This window comes from Acinonyx jubatus, chromosome X, assembly GCF_027475565.1.
Source record: "Acinonyx jubatus isolate Ajub_Pintada_27869175 chromosome X, VMU_Ajub_asm_v1.0, whole genome shotgun sequence".
NCBI classification, from domain to species: Eukaryota; Metazoa; Chordata; class Mammalia; order Carnivora; family Felidae; genus Acinonyx; species Acinonyx jubatus.
This window is the reverse complement of record NC_069389.1, coordinates 102,649,712-102,670,899: the sequence shown is the minus strand read 5'-3', so window position 1 is coordinate 102,670,899 and position 21,188 is coordinate 102,649,712.

Here is a 21,188-nt window from a genome sequence, read left to right as displayed (position 1 = left end):
CAAGGTTGAGTAAGAGACCCTCCAGAGACAGTGGTGTAAGGGCACCAAACACAAGGGGGATAGAACAAGGGACTTCCCAGGAGAGAGATTTGAGAGGGGGCTTATTTTAGGGATGTCACTCAGTAGCAAGATGAAGAGTTTCTGAGCCAGAGAGCTTCAAAGGGCAGCAATAATTTGGGTTCTTATACCTACAGTGTTTGTCTTATCTATGGTAAGCTTATGTGGGGCATAATTCTCAGGGTATAAGAAGTAGATATGCTCTAAATGGCTAAATGTTTATTGGCTATGTTTATTTGCAATTTCCATATTGTTTATAGTTTATTAAACATATATGTTTATTTATTTATATTGAGAGAGAGAGAGAGTGAGGGAGGGGCAGAGAGAGAAGGAGAGAGAGAATCCCAAACAGGCTCTGTACCATCAGTGCAGAGCTCAATGTGGGACTCAAACTCATGAACTATGAGACAAAACAAGAGTCAGACACCTAACCGACTGAACCACACAGGCACCCCTATTAAATATTTTTAAAGCAATTTGATGTGTACAAATCTGAGTTTGATTTGCAGACTTTGGGTAACTATTCTAGTCTGATGTGAAGGAGTAAGCAGCATGGTGGCCATTTTAAGCCTATGCACGGAAGATATCTCTGGCCCATTTATTAATATTTTGCTGATTTCCTATCACTTCTTCCATTTTCTTTGAGAGGATTTTGAAGTTCCCATCTACAATTATGGATATACCTATTTTTCTTTGAGCTCTTTTGGCTTTTGTTTCATATAATTTGGTATTTTATTGTCTGGTGCATATGCATCATGATAACTGTAGATTTTTGGTGAATCAAAAATTTTATCATTATATAATATTTCCCTTTATCTCTAATAATTTTCTTTGCTATGAAATCTATTTACCAGATACTAGTAAAGCCACTACCACCCATTAAAAATTAAACTATGTATGGTGTATCAATTTCCATCCTTTTGTTTTCAGCCTTATAGGTCATTGAATTTTAGTTCAACTTCTTACAAGCAGAATATAGTTAGGTAGTGTTCTTTTTATTTACTTTGCTAATGTCTTACTTTTAATTGTTATATTTAGACTCTACATTTAAGATAATTATTGACATACTAGTATTTAAATCTGTCATTTTTTAATTTGTTTTCTGTTTGTCTCCAATTTTCTCACCCTTCTATTTTTCTAGTCTTGTACATTATTCAGCTACTTTTTGGATTCCATCTATTATATTTATAATTGTTGGTTATAGGTTTTGTAGAATTTTCTCAGCGATTACCCTATTATGATAATATTTATATTATAAAATTATATAATATAATATATAATATATTATATAATAATATATGATAATATTATTATAGTCTACTGGTGTACAGATTTTACTACTTCAAGTGGAGTACAGAAGCTTTATTTCTATTTATTTAAAAAAATTTTTTTAGTGTTTATTTATTTTTGACAGAGAGAGACAGAGCATGAGTGGGGGAGGGTCAGAGAGAGAGGGAGACACAGAATCTGAAGCAGGCTCCAGGCTCTGAGCTGTCAGCACAGAGCCTTATGTTGGGTTCGAACTCACAAATCGCAAGATCATCACCTGAACCGAAGTCAGACACTCAACCAACTGAGCCACCCAGGCTCCCCGCTTTATTCCTATTTAGTTAACTATAGCTTTCTTTTAAATATTATTGTTTTGAGTTTCAGATTGTTATATTTTGTTTCAATCATCAAATATGAGTGACTCACGAAGTCAAATGAACCTACTCACTTTTCTTTCTGTTGTTTCTTCCTTATTGCTCAAATATTCTTTCTTTTATTATTTACTTTCATTTTCATGAAATTAGTATTCTTTAATAGTTGTTTAGTATTCTAAAATAGTTTGTTGGTGACAAAGTATTTTAGTTTTCTTTCATCTGCATATGTCTTTATTTCCTCTTTTTTTCCAGAAGTATATTGTTTCTCAATTGATAGTTCTTTACTTTCAGTACTTGAAAACTATTGTACCATTTCCCTCTTGTCCTGAGGGTTTCAGATGACAAATATTTTGTCATTGGAAATGGTGTTACCCTATATATAATATGCAAGTACTCTTTGGCTGCTTTCAAGATTCTCTTTTTTTAAATTTATTTATTGTTTAATTTACGTCTAAGTTAGTTAGCATATGGTGCAACAGTGATTTCAGGAGTAGATTCCTTAATGCCCTTACCCTTTTAGACCATCCCCCCTCCCACAACACCTCAAGCAACCCTCTGTTTGTTCTCTATATTTAAGAATCTTTAATGTTTTGTCCTCCTCACTGTTTTTACATTATTTTTGCTTTCCTTCACTTATGTTCATCTGTTTTATATCTTAAATTCCTCATATGAGTGAAGTCATATGATATTTGTATTTCTCTGACTAATTTCACTTAACATAATACCCTCCAGTTCCACTCATGTTATTGCAAGTGGCAAAATTTTATTCTTTTTGATTGACGAGTTATACTCCATTGTATACATATACCACATCTTCTTTATCCATTGATTCATCCATCGATGGACATTTGGGCTCTTTCCATGCTTTGGCTATTGTCAATAGCGCTGCTTTAACATTGGGGTGCATGTGCCCCTTCGAAACATCACACCTGTATCCCTTGGATAAATACCTAGTAGGGAAAATGCTGGGTCATAGGGAATTTCTATTTTTAACTTTTTGAGGGACCTCCATAATGTTTTCCAGAGGGGCTGGACCAGTTTGCATTCCTGCCAGCAGTGCAAAAGAGGTCTTTCTCAGCATCCTCACCAACATATGTTGTTGCCTGAGTTGTTAATTTTAGACATTCTGACAGCTGTGAGGTGGTATCTCATTGTGGTTTTGATTTATATTTCCCTGATGATGAGTCACGTTGAGCAATTTTCATGTGTCTGTTAACCACCTGGATGTCTTCTTTGGAGAAGTGTCTATTTATGTCTTTTGCCCATTCCTTCACTGGATTGTTTTCTTTGGATGTTGAGTTTGATAAGTTCTTTATCTAGTATCTTTCATACTAACCCTTTATCTGATATGTCATTTACAAATATCTTCTCCCATTTTGTCAGTTGCCTTTTAGTTTTGCTGATTGTTTCCTTTGCTGTGCAGAAGCTTTTTATTTTGATGAGGTCCTAATGGTTCATTTTTGCTTTTGTTTCCCTTGGCTCTGGAGACATTTTGAGTAAGAAGTTGCTGCGGCCAAGGTTAGATGTTTTCGCCTGCTTACTCCTCTAGGATTTTGATGGCTTCCTGTATTAAATTAAGGTCTTTCATCCATTTTGAGTTTATTTTTGTGTATGGTGTAAGAAGTGGTCCAGTGTTTTTTTCCTGCATGTCGCTGTCCAATTTTCCCAGCACCATTTGCTTACGAGACTGTCTTTATTCCATTGGATATTCTTTCCTACTTTGTCAAAGATTAGTTGATCATACATTTATAAGTCCATTTTGGGGTTCTCTATCCTGTTCCATTGATCTGAGTGTCTGTTCTTGTGCCAGTACCATACTGTCTTGATGATTACAACTTTGTAATACATGTTGGAGTTGGGGAGTGTGAGGCCTCCAGCTTTGGTTTACTTTTTCAAGATTGATTTTGATATTCAGGGTCATTTCTGGTTCCATACAAATTTTAGGATTGGTTTTTCTAGCTCTGTGAAGAATGCTGGTATTATTTTGATAGGGATTGCATTGAATATGTAGATTGTTTTGGGTATTACTGACATTTTCACAATGTTTGTTCTTCCAATTCAGGAACATGGAATATTTTTCCATTTTTTTATGTCTTCTTCAATTTCTTTAATAAGCTTCCTATAGTTTTCAGTGTATAGATTTTTCACCTCCTTGGTTATGTTTATTCCTAGGTATTTTATGGTTTTTGGTTCAATCGTAAATGGGATCAACTTTTTGATTTCTTTTTCTATTGCTTCATTATTGGTGTATAGGAATGCAACCGATTTCTGTACATTGATTTTATATCCTGCAACTCTCATGAATTCATGGATCAGTTCTAGCAGTTTTTGGTGGAATCTTTTGGGGTTTCCTGCAGAGTATCATGCCATCTGTGAAGAGTGAAAGTTTGACTTCCTCCTGGCCGATTTGGATGACTTTTTTTCCTTTGTGTTGTCTGATTACTGAGGCTAAGACTTCCAAACCTATGTTGAATAACAGCGGCCAGAGTGGACATCCCTGTTGTGTTCCTGACCTTAGGGGGAAAGCTCTCAGTTTTTCCCCATTAAGCATTTTCCCATTAATCCCATTACGGATTAATGATATTAACATTGGGTCTTTCATATATGGATTTTATGATCTTGAGGTGTGATCCTTCCTTCAATCCTTACTTTCTTGAGGGTTTTTATTAAGAAAGGATGCTGTATTTAGGGGTGCCTGTGTGGCTCCATCAGTTAAGTGTCCAACTTCGGCTCAGGTCATGATCTCGTGTTTCATGAGTTTGAGCCCTGCAATGGGCTCTGTGCTGATAGCTCAGAGCCTGGAGCCTGCTTCAGATTCTATGTCTCCCTCTCTCTCTGCCCCTCTCCTACTCACACTCTGTCTCTGTCTCTCAAAAATAAATAAAACATTAACGAAAGAATGGTGTATTTTGTCAAGTGCTTTCTTTGTACCTGTTGAGAGGATCATGTGGTTTCTGTCCTTTCTTTTATTGATGTGATGAATCACATTGATTGTTTTGTGGATATTGAACCAGCCCTGCATCCCAGGTATAAATCCACTTGGTCATAGTGAATAATTCTTTTAATGTATTGTTGGATCCAGTTGTCTGGTATCTTGTTGAGGATCTTTGCATCTATGTTCATTTGGGAAATTGGTCTATAGTTCTCCTTTTTAGTGGGGTCTTTGGTTTTGGAATCAACATAAAGCTGGCTTCATAGAAAGAGTCTGGAACTTTTCCTTCCATTTCTATTTTTTGGAACATCTTCAAGACAGTAGGTGTTAATTCTTTAAATTTTTTGTAGAATTCCCATATAAAGCTATCCATCTTGGACTCTTGTTTTTTTGGGAGATTTTCAATTACTAATTCTTTTTCTTTAATTTTTCACGTTTATTTATTATTGAGAGACAGAGAGAGACACAGCATGAATATGGGAGGGGCAGGGAGATGGGGAGACACAGAATCTGAATTAGGCTCCAGGCTCTGAGTTTTTATTTTATTTATTTATTTTTTGGTTTTTTTTGGTTTTTTTTTTTGTTTTTTTGTTTTTTTTCAATATATGAAGTTTATTGTCAGATTGGTTTCCATACAACACCCAGTGCTCATCCCAAAATGTGCCCTCCTCAATACCCATCACCCACACTCCCCTCCCTCCCACCCCCCATCAACCCTCAGTTTGTTCAGGCTCTGAGTTTTTAGCATAGAGTATGATGCAGTGTTCAAACTCAGAAAGTGCAAGATCATGACCTGAGCCTAAGTCATATGCCTAACCGACTGAGCCACCCAGGTGCCCCTTTGGTTACTAATTCTATTTCTTTACTGCTTATGGCACTGATCAAACTTTCTATTTCTTTCTGTTTCAAATTTGATAGTTTATATGTTTCTAGGAATTTGTCCATTTCTTCCAGATTGCCCATTTTATTGGTGTATAATTGTTCATAATATTCTCTTATTATTGTTTGTATTGCTGCAGTACTGGTTGTGATCTCTCCTCTTTCATTCTTGATTTTATTTATTTGGGTCCTTTCCTTTTTCTATTTGATCAAAATGGATAGGGATTTATCAATTTTGTCAATTCTTTCAAGGAACCAGCTCTTGGTCTGTTCTACTGATTTTTTTTGGTTTTGATAACATTGATTTCTGCTTTAATCTTTCTTATTTCCCAACTTCTGCTGGTTTGGGGTCTTATCTGCTGTTCTTTTTCCATGTCTTTGAGGTTTAAGGTGAGTTTGTATGTCTGAGACCATTCTTCCTTCTTTAGGAAGGCTTGGATTACTATATACTTCCCTCTTGTGACAACCTTTGCTGCATCCCAGGCATTTGGGCTGTGGTGTTATCATTTTAATTGGCTTCTATGTACTTTTTTTTAAAAATGTTTTTATTTATTTTTGAAGGAGAGATAGAGACAGAGCCTGAGCGGGGGAGGAGCAGAGAGAGGGGGGGAAACAGAATCCAAAGCAGGCTCCAGGCTCCGAGCTGTCAGCACAGAGCCTGATTCAGGCCTTGAACTCACAAACTGTGAGATTATGACCTGAGCCGAAGTTTGATGCTTAACCGACTGAGCTACCCAGACGCCCCGGCTTCTATGTATTTTGAATTTCCTCTTTACTTTCTTGATTAGCCCATTCATTATTTAGTAGGATGTTCTTTAATCTCCATGTATTTTTTATCTTTCCAAATTTTTTCTGTGGTTGATTTTGAGTTTCATAGCATTGTGTTCTGAAAATATATACAGTGTGATCTCGATCTTCTTGTACTTGTTGAGTGCTGATTTGTGTCCTAGTATGTGATCTATTATGGAGAATGTTCCTTGTGTACTCGAGAATAATGTGTATTCTGCTGTTTTGTAGACTCTGCGTCTAAAGTTCTTTCTTGTTTAGCAAAAGAGTGGGATGCACGATTGAAAGCAAGAGATGGCTAATGTCTGGGAAAACATAAGAGACCCAAATAAGGGTCCTTGCCCCGTATTTATTCAGATCAGAAGGTTTACAAACATTATGGGTGTGCATAAAGAGACAAAGAAACTGAGAACATTAACTTGGGTACGTGAGGGAAAAGGTGGGTTTTTTTTAATTTTTTTTTCAACGTTTATTTATTTTTGGGACAGAGAGAGACAGAGCATGAATGGGGGAGGGGCAGAGAGAGAGGGAGACACAGAATCGGAAACAGGCTCCAGGCTCTGAGCCATCAGCCCAGAGCCCGACGCGGGACTCGAACTCACGGACCACGAGATCGTGACCTGGCTGAAGTCGGACGCTTAACCGACTGCGCCACCCAGGCGCCCCGGTGGGTCTTGAATATATACAGTGTTTAGGGTTAGGTCAATATAAAACAAAATCCTGGTGCCAGGCAGAGAGGCAGATGGTTGTTAACAGCAGACAGGAGGTGCCATGTCTGTTTAAATTAGTTAGCCTAGGGGATGAGACAGATAGGGGGAATAACCTCAGGGTTAATAAGGCACATTCTTTTGTTAACCATCTCCACACTGGGCTCTTTGCCTGCAGCGCAGTGGTCCATAGTCCAATTCACCAGTTTACCTAACTTTGCCCTTTCCTCCTATGAAAGCAACTTTTCTTCTATAGTACTAAATTTTTACCCTGCATGCCTAATCTTGCTTTCCTCATATACCTATGTGTTGGGAGACTTTGTGCCCATTCCTATTTTGGGCCTTTGCCCCTCCCTTTCTACTCTGGGGGCTCTGCACCCCCTTTCTATTTTGGGTTGCCTTTGCACCTCCTTATTCTTGAGGTATCAATCTGATTTATCCAAATTCAGGTGTGAGCATTTTATGGCTTTGTATTTCTTTATTCCTTGTTAACCCATTGGTGTAAGCCCAGGTGATTCCTAAGCTTATCTCCCACACTGCTGCTTTAGGATGAAATGTTCTGAATATATCTCTGAAGTCCATCTGGTCCAGTGTGTCTTTCAAAGCCATTGTTTCCTTGTTGATTTTCTGTTAAATGATCTGTCCATTGCTGTAAGTGGGGTGTTGAAGTCCCCTACTATTATGGTATTACTATCAATGAGTTTCTTTATGTTTGTGATTAATTGCTTTATATATTTGGGTGCTTCACATTTGGAGCACAAATGTCTACAATTGTTAGGTCTTGGTGGATAGACCCCTTATGATATAATGCCCTTCTTCATCTCTTGTTACAGTCTTTATTTAAAAATCTAGATTGTCTGATGTAACTATGGCTACTCTGGCTTTCTGTTGTTGACCATTAGCATGATAGGTGGTTTACCATCCCCTTATTTTCAATCTGAAGGTGCCTTTAGGTATAAAATGGGTCTCTTGTAAGCATCATATAGATGGATCTTGTTTCCTTATCCACTCTTACCCTATGTCTTTTGGTTGGAATATTTAGACAATTGACATTTGGAGTGAGTACTGAAAGATATGAATTTATTGCCATTATGTTGCCTGTAGAGTTGGAGCTTCCAGTGGTGTTCTCTGGTCCTTTCTAGTCTTTGTTGCTTTTGGTGTTTTTTTTTTTTATTATTTTCCATCTTTTCTTCCCTCAGAGAGTCTGCCTTAAAATTTCTTGCAGGGCTGGTTTAATGGACATTAACTCCTATAATTTTTGTCTGGAAAAATTTTTATCTCTCCTATTTGGAACCCAGCCTTGATGGATAAAACATTTTTTTACTACATATTTTTATGGTATACCACATAAATATATCCTGCCACTCCTTTCTGCCCTTCCAAGTTTCTGTGGATAGGTCTGCTGCAAACCTGATCTGTCTTCCCTTGTAGTTAAGGGCTCTTTTTCCCTTGCTGATTTCATGATTCTTTCCTTGCCAGAGTATTTTGTGAATTTGACTATGATATGTCTTGTTGATGGTCCATTTTTTTGAATCTAATGGGAGTCTTCTGTGTGTCCTAGATTTTGATGTCTATGTCTTTTCCCAGGTTAGGAAAGTTTCCTGCTATGATTTGCTCACATAATACCTGTACCCCTTTTTGTCTCTCTTCATCTTCTGGGAACCCTATGATTCTGATTTTATTCCTTTTTCATGGTCACCAAGTTCTCTAATTTTTATTTCATGCTCTTTTGCCTTAATCTCCCTCTTAATTAATTTTTTAATGTTTTTATTTATTTTTGAGAGAGAGAGAGAGAACAAGCAGGGGAAGGGCAGAGAGAGAGAGGGAGACACAGAAACCAAAGCAGGCTCCAAGCTCCAAGCTGTCAGAACAGAGCCTTATGTGGGGCTTAAACCCATGAACCGTGAGATCATGACTTGAGCTGAAGTCGAACACTTAACCAACTGAGCCACCCAGGCACCCCTGCCATAATCTCCCTCTTTTTTTCTGCATTATTCTCCATAAATTTGTCCTGTATATCGCTAAGTTTGTTGCTTTGCCTCATCCATCCTTGCCGCATGGCATCCGTTTGAGATTGCAGCTCAGTTATAGCATTTTTTATTTCATCCTGACCAGATTTACTTCTTTTATCTCCTCAGAAAAGGATTCTAATCTATTTTCAATCCCAGTTAGTATTCTTATTATCATGATTCTAAATTCTGGTTCAGACATCTTGCTTGTATCTGTGTTGATTCAGTCCCTGGCTGTCATTTCTTTCTGTTCTTTGTTTTAGGGTGAATTCCTTCATTTTGTCATTTTGGAGAAGAAAATGAATTAATAAAGTAAAAATAAATTAAAATTAAAAAAAATAATAACAACACAAGGAAATCAAGTAAAGGATGCTAGATGCTAGGTGTGTTTTGGTCTGATTGTTGAAAGAAACTTGCTAGATTAGAGAAAAAAGGGAAAGATATGAAAAAAAGGAAAAAAAAGGAAAACATTTGAAAATTTGAAAAAATGAATACAATAAAATAGAATAAAATGGAATGGTGAAAGTAAAATAGAATTTTAAAAATTTACAAAAAAATACAGTCAAAAAATTAAAGAAAAACATTTTTAATAAAAATGGAAAATAAAATAGTTTTTTTCTTTCTGTATTCAAGAATAAAAAAAGAAAAAAAAGAATAAAGGAGTAGTGAACAGAATGAAGTATGATTGAAATTACATCTGGTGTCCCATAGTAGAAGTCAAGTTATGAAGGACTTCATAGTCCGTAAACATAGCAGGTGGATATACTTGTGTTTGTTGAGAGAACTGTTGGCCCAGTTGGGTGAGGTTTAGTGCAGTGGCTCTGTTCTCCAGTAGATGGCACTGCTCAGCTTACTGGGGGGATTGCTGTGGCATGTGTAGGCTCATCTACGCATGTACTGGAAGGGTGAAAATGGCATCACCCAGCTACCCAGTCTCTAGTATCGGAACTCTATGCTTTCCACAACTGGCAATGAAGCACCATTCCTTTGTCTCTGCCTTCTGCCTGCTCTCCAGTTCTACCCTGTCTGCGACCAAGTTGTCAGGCTTCCACAAGACACCTCCCTCCTGAGTTTGATCTCAAATGTGGCCGTGTTTCCCAATCCTCACTTCTGAAGGACTGTGGCTCTGACCAGCTCAGATCTTCTGGGGGATGGTCTCATTGAGCAATGGCCGCATGTCGGCCCACCCCCAGGAATATTTGTGAGACCATGCTGCTGTCGATGTCCAGTAACTGTGGCTGGGTGCCAGCCCACCCCAGAAAAAGTTTGCACGATCTTGTAGCAGCAGCGTTTCAGGGTTTATGGAAAATTGTAACACACATCTGGCGCCAGGCTTCACCCTTAATGTCCTGTTCCAACACCAGCTAATGTGTTTGTTCTCCAGGGTCCTCTGGGACCTTTGCCTGTGAGGTGGCTGCACAGCCATCTACCAAATGTCTTCCCAGCAGGGTAACTGCGTTTTCCTATGTAGCCCGAGGACCCCTCAGGCCTCACTCTCTGCTCCTGGGGATTTTCCCTTCCCACCAGAGCACTGCCAGGTATCAAGCTGCAGAGTTTCAGACTATGCACTCTCCTGTTTATAGAGTTTTAATGGAATTTAAACCCTCTCTTTTCTCCTTCCTCCCTTTTATGTTCAGTCCCTGAGGCTGTTTCCACTTTTCCACTTTCTCTCCAGCTGCTTTTTGGGGGGGGGTGCTTTTCCCATATTCCCCCCATCTCCATCCTCTCTCCACAAGCAAAATAGCTCCCTGCCCTCTGTGGCTTCTTTCTCCTACAATTCAGCTCTCTGTTCTTCATACCTGCTGGGTTCTGTGGTTCAGGTTGTAAACATTGTGTTAATCCTCAAATCAGTTTTGTAGGTGTGCAGGATGGTTTAGTGTTGATCTGGCTGCATTTCAGGGACAAGAGATGGAAAAAAAAACTTTCCACACTGTTCTGCCATCTTGGTCCCTCCTCTTTTTGTTTTTATTAGAATTTTAATTACAATGTGTCTTGACATAAAGTTATTTGGGTTTACTTATGTGGGCTTCATTCAGCTTCTTGAATCTGTGGGTTTATGTAATTCACATATTTTGGAAAGTTTTCTTTCACTATTTCTTCAAATATTCTTTAAACTTATTTTTATCTTTCTCATATCTGTCTGAGACTCTGATGATATGCATATTGGATCTTTTGTTATTGTCCCTGAAGTCCCTAATGCTCTGTTCATTTATTTTTTTTCTATATTGTTTCTCTCTCTTGTTCAAATTGAATAGGTGAAATCTACTGTTCTGTTCTTAAGTTCACCAATTCTATAATCTGTTATTTCTGTTCTATTATTGAGTACAACCATTGTGTTGTCAGTATTGAATTTTTCAGTTCTAACATTTGCATTAGGTTCTTTTTTGGTAATTCTTTCATGCGATTTCTGACTTTTTCATTTGCTTTAAGAGAAATTATAATTGCTTTATAAAGGTTTTAATGATGATTGCTTTAAAATACTTGTCAGGTGATTCCAACTTCCATATCTTCTTGTTGGTGTCTGCTGTCTTTTCTCATGGATGTTGTGATTTTTCTGGGTCTTGAGATGACTGATGATTTTAATAATTGTATTCCTGACCTTTCAGTAGGAGACTCTGGGTCTTATTAAATATTTTATCAGGCAGTTTGAGTTTAGCACATAGATTATGGCTTATTTTTGTGGGCTATGGTTCCAATGACAATTTACTTTCAAAGTCCTTTTGGTTCTGTTTTGTTCTGATTTGTTTATCTGGTTCATCAGAGTCTCCAACTGGTTCTTGCTGGTAAAACTTGAGAGTTCAGAAAGAATTTCTCTGGGTCTTGCCACCTTGTGACTCTGGATGAAGTAATGGAGTCTCCAGCCCAGGGATAAAGCATATTTCCAAGACCAGATGTTCTTGTGGCAAATTCCCTCTTTTAGTGCTGTTTTGCTGCTAAGTGTCTCTAGGTGGGAAAAGGGATTTTCTGTCCCTTGGATATAAATAATGCTTCCTGGGCCAGGGATTTGTTTGGGCTGGATCTTTTTTTTTCCAGTAGCACCAAACCACCTGTCCACGTGATGTTTCTAGGTTGAATAAAGGATTCTCCAGCTTGCAGAAATGAGGGGTAATTTTGGGCCCAGGCTGTTGTTTTGTTCAGGAAACCCTAGCTGTGTGTCTACTTGTGGAAAGGGCTTCTCTGACTCATGAAGATTATAAGTGTGTATAGTTCTGGAGACTGTAATGATTGGATCTCCCTTTCCTGAACCACCTGGCCTCCTGGTATACCTAGATAGGGAAATCAAGTGTCAGGACTGGTGGAGACGATGAAGCTTCCAGAGTGGGGTACTTGTTGTGGCAGGACCCCCTTGACAGTGCTGCTACTGCTACCTGCCTGACCAATGTGTTTAGATATGGGAAGTGAGATCTCCTGTCTTCCAGGGAAGGACAGTGGTTATCCTAGAAACTTAATTTCAGTTGACTAGTGATTGGTCTTTTTTGCCAGTGTTCCTGAGTTTTCCTGTTTTTTTTTTGGTAAAACTCCATTACCTTCTGGATAAGAATGATCATACCTGAGCTCATTGCTAGGTTTTGTTGCTATATTGACTATCAGGACTCTCTGGACCTAAACTACTTGTGCTTTTAGGTCAGGCATCCTAAGACACATTGCTACTATGTTCTTTCTCTAGACCTTGGGTCTTCAGGCATTCTATCTTCCCCTTATTACTTTCCCAGGTCATCCTTTGGTTGATTCTCATGATTTTTACAAGGTTTATAGTTGTACTTAGTGGAAATAGCAGGGATAAATGAATCTATTCCATGTAGTGAGACCAGAATTCTTTCCTGTATTCTTTTTACAGGCCCTATCTTTTTTAAAGGATTTTATTACTTTCTGTGAAGCACAAATTACTTCAATCTGCTCTTGCATTTTCCCTGTCCTAGACCTGGATCCATCACCACTTTTCTTGAGGCCTCTCATAACTTTTATTGAAGAATGGTATTTAGAGGCCAAGATCTGGATGCTAGGTATACTCATTGTACTGGGTTCCATTATCTACAGTATTTGCAGATTTTATTAACATGATTTATTTTCCCAGTTCCTTTAGTGAAGTTGTGTCATTTATTTATAAATTGGATCCATTCATTACTGTTTGAATTTCATTTGAGCCCCTTCCCCTTAATTCTGGTTGGTTTTAATTATTTGTTTATGTTTAGCATATGAAGTTTATATGAGACATTAATAGAGTTCTAAGATTCAGACTTTCTGAAAAGTATCATTCTTCCTAATCTCTGCTACACAATTCCAATTCCTCCATTATTGCCACTTCCTTTCCACCTGCCACGTATAGATAACCAATCTATTCAGTTTTCAGTATATTTTATATTTTGCACAAATGAGCAGATAAATGTTTATTTTTATTTTTTTAAGTTTATTTATTTTGAGTGACAGACCACATGAGTAAGTGAGTAAGGGGCATAGAGAGAAAGAGAGAGAATCCTGAGCAGGCTCTGTGCTGTCAACATGACGCCTAATCCGGGACTCCATCTCATAAATTGTGAGATCATGACCTGAGCTCAAATCAAGAGTTGGGCACTTAACCAACTGAGTCACCCAGGCGACCCCATGTTTATTTTTTATATCCCCATTTCTTAAACAAAGAGTAATATAGTCTTGTTTTTGTTTGTTTGTTTGTTTATTTCACTTAATACTATGTCCTGGAAATCATTCCATATATGTTCATAAATTTTTAGTTACAATTAGGAAGATTTTCCCTATATAAAATTTAAAGGATATCTCACTCATATTCTCTTCTAGTATTTACTTGGCTTTAATGTTTTCTTTTACATCTAAATCTCTACTACATTTGCAATTTATTCTTGTGTTATAGTAAGATACAGGCACTCTTGTCTCTGCACTATTTATTTAAAAGTCTATCTTTACTCTAGTAATTTGAGATGTGGTGATAGCTTGTGAATTGAGAATAAATGAACCGTATCAAAGGAAAATAGTGCAGAGCACACACAGAGTAAACTAACCCACCACAGGAGGGATTAGGGAGCTAGAGATAACTCAGGAATTATGGTGTAATTAAGTCTAAAAGTTGGGGTCTAAGAAATGAATATGAGAGGATTTGGTTTGAGAGGTCACATCGACAAGAGTAAGGGGGAAATGGGTCAATCACTGATGTTATTTATAGGAATATTTGAAAGCCTCCATGAAATAAAAGTAGTTTCACTGAGCATATTATTCATGAAATGTGGACATCGTTGTTGTAAACTTTTTAAGGTAGAGGGCATAGAGAAAAGAGCAAATGTTATGTTAGGATTTTACTTTACAAACTGAATTTGGGATTTTATTTCATGGACTTTCATTCTATGGCAGTTTATGATTATAATAATCATGTAGCTAATGTTCTGTAATTCAATTACTGAACTGTTGTGAACATTAACAATCATGTAGCAGATCTGAAGAGCAATGGGACAAATGGGTAATATTCATATTTCAGTTAGTTACAGCCTATTGCATAATTACTTAAGTTGCCATTTGTACAAAAAGTGATGTTGGCATTGAATTGCAGGAATTAATTTTGTGACTAATGCATCCTCTTGAAGTTGGTAGTAGGCACTAAAGGGAATTTATGGAACAAATGAAGATACATATCTTGTTATAAATCATCATGATACAAAAAATATTGGTGTTTGAAAATTTTTACAGTAAAATTATATCTCTTGCCTATAGTTACAATTATGTTGCAATATGTATATTAACTATATTTCATGGATGTTTTGTTGTAACCTGAAATAAAATATCCTCCATTTTGACATGTGGTTATCATGATAGACTTGGGAGATACTCTTCTTTTTTTAATTTTAACTGGAGAAAGCTATACTCATTTTAAATGAGTTTGTGAAATATACCTTATATATTTCAGGTATCTATGTTTCCCACTAAGCTTAAAAATAATTAAAATATTTGAAAATATTGTAGAAATCATTATATTTTAATGACACTGTTTTAAAAGAGTATATAGAGTAAATTTCTAAAATATATGAAAATGGGTGATGGGCACTGAGGAGGGCACTTGTTGGAATGAGCACTTGGGTGTTATATGTAAGCAAAGAATCATGGGAATCTATGACCAAAACCAAGAGCACACTGCATACACTGTGTGTTAACCAACTTGACAATAAATTATATTAGAAATAAACAAATAAAATACTGAAACATGAATATATTAATTACAGAATCTATAACATTTGTATTTTAATTATGTGCCTTTTCTATACTTTTAGGTAAGTATGTTTAGTTCCAGGAAGAAAAAGATTTTTTTCTTTTTGCTAGATAATTTTTAGGAAAATATTATAAGTTCTTTTTGAACCATCATCATCTCTTATTTTTTGTATGTTATTTTTTCCTCTTGTGTATGTGTGTGTTTGTAGAAATGTGTTGAATTACTCTAAATGTTTAATTATAAATTTATCCTGAAAAGTGCACAGATAATAAACTTTCATGAAAAATGGTTTGCTCTTGTTAGTCTAGAAGCCAAAGTGGTCCCAACTGAGTCATAGTTAAACCAAGGTGTAAAGAAAATGGGCTACTCATTACAAAACATCACTTAAATAACCATTTCCTATTATTATACATTTTAGTATTATATTTATACTTCTTTATAGTACCCAGAGCACCTAGCACAATGCTGGGTACACAGCATATACCAATTAAGTTTTTATTCATTGATTACAGGATAAATCTGCATTAGACTGCTTAAGAAGTTGTTGTAAGGAAGCTGGGAATAGATAAAAGCAGTTTGTAAAAGATATAAGTACAACTCAATAAAAAATATCATTATAGAAATGATAGTCCTGGTAGAATGTTACAGAAAATAAAAAAGTCATTCTTTATCTTTCCTCTTTATGTAATGTGATGCCTTATTTTTTTTAAATATTAGGCCACTGATAATTGAAAAAGTCCAGTATCTCACAAGACAGAATTTTGAGCCACCATCATAATGGCTACATTAATGATCTTATCTATCTTTTTTGTTAGTTTGAATTAACCATAAATAATTTTTAACAGTGCCTACATTGTGTTTGGAAGGGTAATATATAATGCTTCAGTGATGTTTTAATGGGATCTTATGACACCACTTCAGGGAAATGCTTAACTTCATATGTAACCATGGTTTATTACTCATTGAGATATGAAACTTCTCAGCCATTCTGGAATCCATAGTCCTCTAAAAATCAGGGTAATTGAAAGATTGATGTACCAAACTATTTATAAATATATGTGTATGCTGAAAATTTTTAAATCAATATTCAGATTTATAAATAGACCAGGTAAATGTGTCCCCACACGTTAGGGCTTAGGAATAAACTACTGAGGTAATAAAATTAAAGTTAGGCTTATTAGGCTAAAATAAAAATTGCTGCTGCATTGGAGTGCCTGGGTGGCTCAGTCGGTTCAGCATATGACTTCAGCTCAGGTCATGGTCATGCAGTTCATGAGTTCGATCCCCGTGTCAGGCTCTGTGCTAACAAACAGTTCAGAACCTGGAGCCTGCTTCAGATTCTGTCTCTCTCTCTCCTCCCTTCCCCTGCTCATGCTCTGCCTCTCTCTCTCAATAAATAAATAAATAAATGTTAAAAAAATTTAAAAATCAATAAATTGATGCTGCATTATGTGAAAATCTTAACTGAACTATATAAAAAATTAAAATTTGTCTAAGTACTTGCACTGTGCTGCTTATCTTTGTAGGATGAAACACATTTAAAAAATATGTTACTTTTGCAACTAAAGTGACTGATTGTAATTCTAATCTGAGAGTCCTGGAAACTCTGCTTAACATTTCTCACTACTTAATAACTATTTATAAATGTTAAGTATATCATTAAATTATTCTTTCCTTTTTATATGTAGAAAGATTTTTTTTTACTTTAAATATCTAAAATATGGTGTAAGAGTCAGCCACTGTGTGCATGAAACATCATGAATAAAGAAAAGAAAGATAATGACATAAAGCTAACTCCTATTATTGAGGCTTTAGTATGGGATCTAAAAATGTTTATTCAGTAAATGTTTAAGAACCATATATGTTTTGATTCTGAGCTTGCACCTGAATTTACAGATATAGACGTCCCATTGTTTTCATTTAAATAGTTCACAGTTTGCCACAGGAGAGAGACAGTTAAACAGTAAGTCAGGTATGTAACGGAGTGAGAGAAGTCTCAGAACATATGGGAAACTTTATTGTTTTACATTGGTAAAAAAATAGGTAAAATTTCATTTTAGAGGATCTTTAAAACATCTTGAACACTAAAATATTTTTTAAAAAATACACACCTTTCCAAGAAAGGATTGTTATGCTCTGTCAAATTTAGTAACACCTTTCTAAACATTTAAGGGTGTCTTCTTACTTATGTTCCTGCCTTCTCGCTAGACGATATTTAACTGTTGGATTTGCTGAACTAAATTTTAAATTTATAGACAAGTGTTTTTTTGGGGGGGCTCTGTTAAACACCTATTTTCCCCACCATGAGAATCCATAAAATAGAACTTGTTGAGGCAAAAGAATGCATAGTAGCCAATAGAGGAATAGCTTTTATATGTTTTTTTTCCTCCCAGACACCAAGGGGGGAGAATACCATCTATGAAATACACATACTTATAGGATGTGAACAGCAGCATTCAAATCCCTAGTTGAATGTGTACAATTTTTTAGTTTTGATTAATGATACTGTATTATCAGAAGTAGAAACAGCATTAGAAATATGGCATGAAGAAGCAGTCATGTAGAAAGTTGGCAAGGGACACCACCCTGAAATTCCTCATTCCTGAAAAGTATGGAGGAAGAAATTTAAACTTGTTACTGTCCTTGTATTAACGGTCACACAGGATGAGAGGAGTTTGGAGAATGTAGGCTTAGAGCGACTATTGCAGTATGGAGCAAAAGTACGTACATCAGAGAAACAGCACACTGCTGTGAGAAGTAGCTAAATCTCAAGATTAGAAAGAACGTTTTTCAGTGTCAGTTGCCAATACCCGTCCACGTGAAACTTCAAAGTCTAGACAAGAAGCTAGAGTAGCATTTTGATTAAGTAAGGCTATGACTGAAACCATGTCAGAGTAGGCACTTCAGGGGACTATATTTTTTAATCCTTTTTGTATTATTTTTCCCAATAGCAGAATTGCATTCTCAGGGAAAGGACGAGGATTTGGAAGAGGTAAAACTTCCCCATCCCTTCTGGCATTATCAATTATCTTGGAGAGAGAAGTGGGTGGCAGTGGGCATTAAAGGAGAACTTGGAAATGAATAAGGGATTAAATTTTAATATGACTAGGATAAGACAATTGAAATGAGACAACTTTCATATCTAAAAATTATTGAAATTGTGGAATTTAACTGAGATGATTTTAAAAAATTTTTTCATTCATTATTTTTGAGAGAGAGGGAGAGAGACTGAGAGCAAGCAGGGAAGGGACAGAGAGAGAGGGAGACACAGAATCGGAAGCAGGCTCCAGGCTCTGAGCACTCAGGACGGAGCCTGACATGGGGCTCAAACTCACAGACCACGAGATCATGACCTGAGCTGTAGTCGGCCATCCAACCAACTGAGCCACCCAGGCGCCCCTAACTGAGATGTTAAGGGACACCTATCCCTAGGAAGAAATCAAGAATTGAACTGAAAACAGTTAATAGCACTTCTTGGAAAAAATCAAATTATCTCATGTTTATAACCCAAGACTTGAGATCTTTCACTAATCTGAGTTATAGATATTAACAAGACACCTTATTGTTTAATGAAATATATTGAAATTTTAGGTTAAAACCCTAACAACATATTTCAAATACACCATTTTACAACCAGTATGATTTAAATATTTCTAACGTCAAAATCATTCCTGTGAGCAAATACTTGGGATAAAATTTCAACAAAGGCAGTTGTAATTATCCAAAGACAAAGCATTTACTTATAATCAAATCAAATTATAATCAAATGTGTTATTCATATATTAATTTAACAACTGAACATGTATAACTTTTAGTAACTTTCTAGATACTAGGAATATCACAGTAAAAAAAAACCAACGCTTTTCTTGTGGAGTTTATATCTGAATGGTGTGGAGAGAAAGAAAAACAAAATAAAGAAGTAAATATATATAATGTCAGATGGTGATAAGTGCTGGGCAGAAAAATTAAGGAAGGAAAATAGAATATGACATTTCAGGTCTGATTTTTGAGGATACATTGGTCAGGAAATATTTCACTAATATGACATTTCTGCAGAGACCTGAAGAAAGTGATACATTTCAAGATTTTAGGTTTTTCTCTTTTCCAAAAGCACAACTCAAACCATCACTTCAAAACATTTCTTAAAAATTTCAAGCTTAAGCTTGGTCTCCAAAAAACATGTGCCCATAAAAGAATATCATAGTTTCTTTCACAATTATGGTTATCCTCAAGGGGAATTTTTCAATGTTGCCTACAACTATCTTTCCTATATAAAGATACCATAACACTGTAGTAAGATTTTTCCACAATGGTGGTTGTTTTATAATTTTGCAAATTCAAAAAACATAGTATAAATGGACTCATGCAATGTATAACATTTTGAGATTGACTTCTTCACTCAGCATAATTTCCTGGAGATTCATTCAAGTTGTATGTCTATTTTTTTTCATTACTGAGTAGTATTCCATGGTATGGATATACCACAGCTTGTTTAACCATTCACTTGTTTAGGGATTTTGGACTAATTTCTATTTTTGGATATTAGGGATATAACTTTTATGAAGATTTGTGTAGAGATATTTTTTGTAAAAATAAGTTTTCATTCTTCTGGGATAAGTTCCAAGAGTTCAACTGCTGGGTTGTATGGCAATTACATGTTTTATTTCATAAGTAACTGCAAAATTATTCTCCAGAAAATGCTATACCATATTACATTCCCACCAACAATGTATGAGCAATCCACTTTCTCTGAATTCTCATCAGCATTTAGAATTTACATTGTCATTATCTCTCTGTATCTATCTATCTATCTATCATCTATCATCTATCTCTATATCTACCTATGTATGTATTAATATCTCATTGTGGTTTTATTTTTAATTCTCATGATGGTTAATGAAGTTGAACATATTTTTATGTGTTTATTTGCCATCTATTTATCCTGTTCAGTAAATGTCTGTCCATGTCTTTTGCCTGTTTTCCAATTGGATTGTTAATATTTGTAACTATTTTATTGGTAAAATTTATTGAGATCAAATTCAGTTAACATAAAATTAACCATTTTGAAGTGTACAATATAATACATTTACAATGTTGTACAATCACTCCCTTTATCTACTTTCGACCATTTTCATGTCCCAAAAAGAAAACCCCATGCTCATTAAGCAGTCACTCCCAATTTCCCTCTCCCACCATCCCCTAGCAACTACTAACCAACTTTCTGTCTCTATATATTTGAATATCCTGAAAACTTTATACCAGTGGAATAATGCAATAGCTGGTCTTTTGAGTTTGGCATCTTTTACTTGTCATAATATTTTTGAGGTCCATCCATGTTATAACATACTTTATCTTTAGGGGTAGAATTGTTGAATGATATATTTTGTTTGCATTTTTGAGGAACTAAAAAACTGTTTTCTATAGCAGCTCAACCATGTACATTCTCAGCAACAATGAAGGGTTCTAATTCTTCTGCATGCTTACCAACGATTGATGTACTTTCTTTTTTAATTATAAGCAACCTAGAGTTTGAAGTGATATCTTTTTGTGGTTTTGATTTGCATTTCTATCATGACTAATGTCGAGCATCTTTTCACATGTTCACCATTCATATATTTTCTTTGAAAAAATGTCTGTTCAAGATCTTTGCCCATTTTACTTGGGTTGCTTGCCTTTTTAGTGTTGAATTTTAAGGGTTTTTATATATTATAAATTTTAGAAACTAGACCTTTATCAGATATATAATTTACAAGTATTTTCTCCCATTCTATAGGATATCTTCATTTCATGATTTCCTTGATGCATAGAATTCTTTAGTAATGATAGATCTAATTTGTCCATATTTTTCCCCTTTGTTCCTTTTGCTTTTGGTGTCTTATCTAGAATCCATTGCAAATCTGTGGTCATACAAATTTGCCCCTATGGGTCTTTAAGAGTTTTATAGTTTTAGCTATTACATTTAGG